The sequence below is a fragment of the Triticum urartu genome, unplaced genomic scaffold, assembly GCF_003073215.2.
Source record: "Triticum urartu cultivar G1812 unplaced genomic scaffold, Tu2.1 TuUngrouped_contig_5956, whole genome shotgun sequence".
Classification (NCBI taxonomy): Eukaryota; Viridiplantae; Streptophyta; class Magnoliopsida; order Poales; family Poaceae; genus Triticum; species Triticum urartu.
The window spans coordinates 15,076-21,331 of record NW_024116674.1 but is presented as its reverse complement, the minus strand read 5'-3'; the positions used below and the strand labels follow the sequence as shown (position 1 = coordinate 21,331).

Genomic DNA, 6,256 nt, shown 5'->3' with positions numbered 1-6,256 from the left:
CGCCCCCACCCTCGTGGACAGGTGGTGGGCCCCCTGGCCTTCATATTTTGCAGGTATTTTTTATATTTTCCAAAAAGTTGCTCCGTGAAGTTTCAGGTCATTCCGAGAACGTTTGTTTCTTCACATAAATAATATCATGGTAATTCTGCTGAAGACAGCGTCAGTCCGGGTTAGTTCCATTCAAATCATGCAAGTTAGAGTCCAAAACAAGGACAAAAGTGTTTGGAAAAGTAGATATGACGGAGACGTATCACTCTATCATGCAGTCGGGTCTCCCGCACCTCCGTATGTGGTCATAGACCCGACATGTATTGCCTTGTTTTTCGGTAGTGAGCTCCATTCCTTGTAATAATGTTGCAATTTGAGTTAACCTGTGCATCTTATGGATGACTGATAATCCCCGAGTGCACATAGTATTGTAGCACCTTCCAAAGTGGAGGTGGTAAGCATGGAGTGTCGAACTCAAAACGAGCTAAAGGTAGGATTTGTATTCTCTCAGGTCATATATGTCACTTCAAAACTCTACATGCACCAAATGTTGTTTTGTCTTAACCAAGTAGTTTGCAAGCTTTTAGAGAAACCGAGAAAGCGAGTGTGGAGCAGCGGTGGTAGGAATTGTGAAATTGTCTCTACGCAATTCTCTATGATACTAGATTCATAATCAAGCATTGTAGTTTTATATGTGAGAGAGGCCTATGCTAACATGCAACAAAATCCATTGATAACATGCAGTTATGATTGGAAACCTAGCTCGCAAGCATCCGCAAATACTAAAGATTCATTAATGTAAACCCCAACCATAGTGTTAAGATCTATGGGTCCTCTTTATTCGATATGCAGCAATTCACAAACTCAGGATACGGTAATTAATATCTGCCACTCCGACCATCCATCCTAAGGAAACCATCACATATTGCAAACCCTAAAATGTGATCTGACATACTCGTGCACTTGTAAATTAGGCACCAAAGGACAACAACATTATATAACATACAACTCAAATCAATCATCATAGATCACCAAGTCTCCATAGGACATGAAAAGGTGGTAGATAGGTATGATATGAATGACTTTGGCACTAAGATATACTCTAAAAAGTGCGCATAAAATCCACTCATCACCATTGCACATCCAGGTGCAAAAAGTTTTAGAGCAAGGATTCGATCCTTGGGTCGATAGCTTCCAAAAGTTTCTCAATCCCGGAGGATCAAGTTTTTGTTTTTAATATAAGCTGAATGATTTTGTAGTATTCATATGTGCAAAATCTCTGTGGGACTGTTTTCATTTTTATATAGCCAATGCATTTTGAAATTCAAATATGTAGAAACCAAATTACAAAGGGAGAAAGCTTGATGCGAAATGATAGTTTTTTACCATGATGAGAAAACTTGTGTGTTCTTCTTTTTGCTATCTTTTTCCCCTTTTAATTTCTCCCTCCTCTCGCAATGTATGGTGGCGCCATCGTTGCATGGGGATCTGTGCGGTGACTGGAATCAAAAACATCATAGGAAAGGGATGGAAGGAAATAAAGTGACCCTAGGGATTTGTGTGGCGGCTGGCAACCAGGTGTGTTTTGGTATGATCAGGTAACCGGGTTAACAGGTCCAACCTGGTTTGTTGGGCTTCTTGTATTTTGCATTGAATTGACCAAAGCTACAAACTATTTGGTTAGACTGTCTAAATAGAATCATTTACCTTATAATTTGAGCCAATTGATTCAGTTTGTACAGAATTTGTCTTTGGCCTTCTAATCTGAAATCAACGATAGATGACAGAGCTACTGACCCGAAACTTATTTTCAGTCGACTGACCTATAGCTAGTCCCTATTTATACCAAACAATTTTACTTGTTTACAATTTATTCTACAAGTAAATCTTAACTAGTATTTTATTGATCATTTATCAACATACAATTTTAGTTAATGTTTTCTCTTATCTAAAACTCTTGCCATATATATAAGTGTGTTTATTCATATAATAATACATTGTTTATCGTTATACAATATGTAACATTGTGATTATAGTAGTGTTTTAGTACAAGGAAATTGCATTATTTTTCAAAACTTGGTATGGAACATCCGGAAGAAAAAATCTTTTGGTAGTATATGGTTCTAGTCTAAATGTAAGGGAAAAAGTCAGAAACATACATGTTTGTTTCTAGAAAACACAATACAACCACAAACACTCACATACACGTACTAATTAGTACCACTTTCATGTATAATGTGTTTATGTGTGTCGAGTATTTATAGAAGTTTTGTTATGGGGTTCTACAATGCTCAAGGCTGGCGGATATACTCATTGTGGTTTGTAGAATATTAATACCCAAGTTAGTTGTACCTAAAAGGATTGATATCTTCTCTTCCCCCACCATACTCACTCCTCCTGGTTTTTTAGTCAACATGTTATCTCCTGTTGTTAGGGCCAAGCTGAGAGTGCTTTTCTACTCCCAGGGACATTGAACCCATGATCGAAAACATAGCAAATAAAATAAAATAAAGTCTGAAACTTTGTGGCTTCGATTATGAGCAAATGTTTTAGGTGCTTGCAAAATGTGGTGGCCAAATGACATTTGAAGAGCTCTATTGAAAAAAATTGTGCTCAAACATATGTGCACTGTTTGAGCAGAATTTGTATTTCGTTTGTATGGAGATCATTTGATGTTATTTGTTCATCAAACTTTGCAAGTACCTACAACATTTGTTCATAATCAATGCCACGAAGTTTCATATTTTTTTGATTTTGTTTTGATTTTATTGTTCATCATGGGCTGCAATGAACTTTGGTGTATCCACTACTTTTCTGGGCCAACAATGCATGCAGGCATGCTTCCCGATGGACTTAAAATGAGAATATTTATTATTTACCTTTTTCGGTAATATTTATTATTTACCTTTTTTGGTAATATTTATTATTTACGCGAGTACTAGTGTTCAATGTTTCAACGCTGGAGCATTATCCGCCCAGTTTGGATTAGGCTCACATAAAACCAACATACCCAATGCCATTTCCTTGTTGAAGGTGTTGTCTCCGTGCTGATATTCTGGCCTTGATTTGTTGGTCTATGCCAATTTCAGTATGTTGTTTCGCCGAATCATATAACTCAAACCAACAATGTAAAACAACTTGATCACCTCACAGGAGAATCTTTTGGAACAATATCATCCATTGTGCTGTGAGACATCCAAAACAACTTGACTAGCTCCCTCCGCAGCAAAAAATACGCAAGTCTTCAGACACCACATGACACGGAATGAGGTTTCATGAGAACGCAGCAGTGAGCACTTGCGTCGACTTCAAAGCTCAAGATGCATAGTTTTCCAAATCTGTTGAGCATGGATGACCAACTCGAGATGCATGGACTTGTTCTTATTGGGGTCACAATTCGATTGGACCATGCTTGCGTATACAACGCACGGCTGTACTGTTAGCACTGCAGAGAACATATACTTCTGCTGATACATAACATCACATCATTGAGCAGGATCAACATGAAGACCGAGCTAAACTATACCCAATATGTTCGACTCTCTTCTCTTTTTTTCCGCAAAAATAACATACGCTGGACTTTCTCTGTCCAAGTGGTTCTCGGCAAGTGTGGGGGAGTGATCTAAACGGTCTTATATTTCTTTACAGGGGAAGTAACTCACAGGAGTTCAATTCGATTATAGTAAGCAGGATTTCGGGCCTGGATTTTTCGTTCGTTGCATATCAACCTTTTTTATTAGGTTAAATTGTAAGAGGACACTGGGCCACATGCATTTTACAATTATACTCCCTCTGTTCACTTTTATAAGGCCTTAAAGACATTTCAGACAGGGTACAAAATAGCTCATTTTCAGTTGTCTAAAACGACTTATAAAAATGAACCGAGGGAGTACTGAACATCTTAAGTGATATATGCGCTGGAGTGAAGTTCAGCCCAGCACTCGCGCACATGAAGGTAGTAATAGACAGAGCAATCCTTAAATCAGTAGACCAGGTTCAGACTTGCTCATCTCGCCTGATGAATCAGGTCCAGATCTGACGACCCAAGTTGTCAGCGAGCGTTTCATCACTACAAGGTCTTTTTTTGGTGTGGGGTGAGAGAGGCTCGAAACTCTCGACCTCAGGATCACTCGCATTATTTAAGCTATGAGACCTACGCGCTAGCCAACTGCGCCACCACCCCATTTGTTGTGTCGGAAGCGAAACAAACGTCCTTGTTAAAAAGCAGCGGGGCGATGCCAAGCATAGATGCCCGCGGTGGCGCTGCGGCGGCACGCCCTTGGCCACCACCGGAGCCAGAGCAAGACGCCTTCTTGCTGTACCTCAGCCTCGGCCTCTCGACCCTGGCCATTCTCAGCCGACGCAGCCCTGCAGCGTCCGGGTTTTAGTTAGCAACTTAACATGACATGCATCTCTTTCCCATGGATGACGAGCTTGCTTACCTACTAGAGCCGGCGACGGTCTGGCGGCGAAGACGACGGTGGTGGCCCTGATCATTGCCATTGCTGAATTCTGAAAAATACAGTACGTCCTATGGGGAAGAATAAGATGCAGCACAGCAGCAGAGCAGGTGACAGTAGGAGGGCCAATTACTTGTGGGTGTCCATCCAGGCAGAGGCACTCCGTGCTTGACGATGGAGAACGCGGCGAGGTGGTGCCATCAATCATATCTCTGTGGTCTGTGCAGAAGAAGATGGCTTACCAGCTGGTGCCTCTTTCTTTTTTCTGTACATGTCCAGGAAACAAAAGAGTGAGCTTAATTTCGCTTCAGAAGTAGTGCAGCACAACTGATTGTTCAAGCCACAATAGCATCAGAGTTATTCTGTTCAAACCTGATGCCCCAAAAGTAACTTAACATGGAAATGATGAAAACACTCAAATCAATACCTATACGGACCACATCGATTCAGCAATAAAAGAGCGTACGTATACTCAGAAGTTAATACTATCATACAGTGCATTTACAGTTATTCTTTTTCTTCTCTTTCTTGCCATGCTAGCTAACCGAATAATCTTTGAGAATGCTAATTGTATCACTGGATTCTAAAAGAGCGATACTCCCATTTTCAATATCAACATTCCCATCCGAAGAACCAGAAGAATGATAACCCAAGAATATTTTAGCCCATTTCAAACAGAAAAGTGCCCAGACTGTAGCAACTTCCAAGCTGCCATGCATCCAACTATCCAAGTGCTTCATACCAATTCTCACACCATTAAAAATCAAGAACCCGACGCTGTGTTAGCTGAAGAAGACTTCTGTAGCATGATCAAGATATTTTAGGCAACTGAACCAAATATATATTATATATATGGAAAAGGCCAAATATTTTAGGCAGCTGAACCAAATATGAACCCGACGCTGTGTTAGCTGAAGAAGACTTCTGTAGCATGATCAAGATATTTTAGGCAACTGAACCAAATATATATTATATATATGGAAAAGGCCAAATATTTTAGGCAGCTGAACCAAATATATATATATGGAGAAGGCCATGGTTCAGACATGCTCGGTTTCACCTGAGAATCAGATGTACCATGTGGCGACCCAAAGTTGCCATTGAGCGTTTCTTCACTACGATGGTCATTTTTCAAGTGTGGGGTGAGAGAGGCTCGAACTCTCGACCTCAGGATCACTCACGTTTTCAGCTATGAGACCTACGCGCTAGCCAACTGCGCCACCACCCCACTTGTTGTGTTGGAAGCGAAACAAACGCCCTTGTTAAAAAGCAGCAGGACCATTGCAAAACCATAAAGAACAGTACAACCAAAGCTCTCTGGTTTTACATGAACAAGATCATTACATCTGTGAGGGAACAGTAGGCAGGAAAACTGGCATTGCAGGAGATTCAGGAGCCTCAAGTGTGGATGTTGGGCTCAGGACCCCCAACATCCTGGTCTTCGGTGGCGAGGAATAGCGAGGGCTCAGCTCTCCCCAATCTTGCTTGGTTCAGTCAGCAGCCGCTGGATGTGATTCAGAGAGCATCCATCTTCTCCAGTATGTAACAAGAGGTGCCTGTTCTTGATTGAGTTTAAATAAAAGCAGAGACCAAATCTGTTTCAAAGACAACCAAGTGGCACCAATTAAAAACCAAAGGACAGCCGCAGCAGCAGTGTTGAAAACATCAAGCTTTTTGCCAGCCATCCAATATGATGAGATAGAAGCAAAGGAAAGGTCAAAATGCATCTCAAAGAATAATCTAGTTTCAGCCCAAACCATTTGAGCCACTATGCAATCAAAAAATAGACGCTGTTCAGAATAGAAACA

At 40.8% G+C, this 6,256-nt stretch overlaps 1 non-coding gene across 1 annotated transcript; it reads right to left on the bottom strand.

Moving 5' to 3' along the window:
• Positions 1–5,586: 5,586 nt before the first annotated feature.
• On the bottom strand, positions 5,587–5,676 carry TRNAM-CAU. The gene is given in 2 exon segments: positions 5,587–5,622; positions 5,639–5,676. It is a non-coding gene; the product is annotated as a tRNA-Met (tRNA).
• Positions 5,677–6,256: the final 580 nt, after the last annotated feature.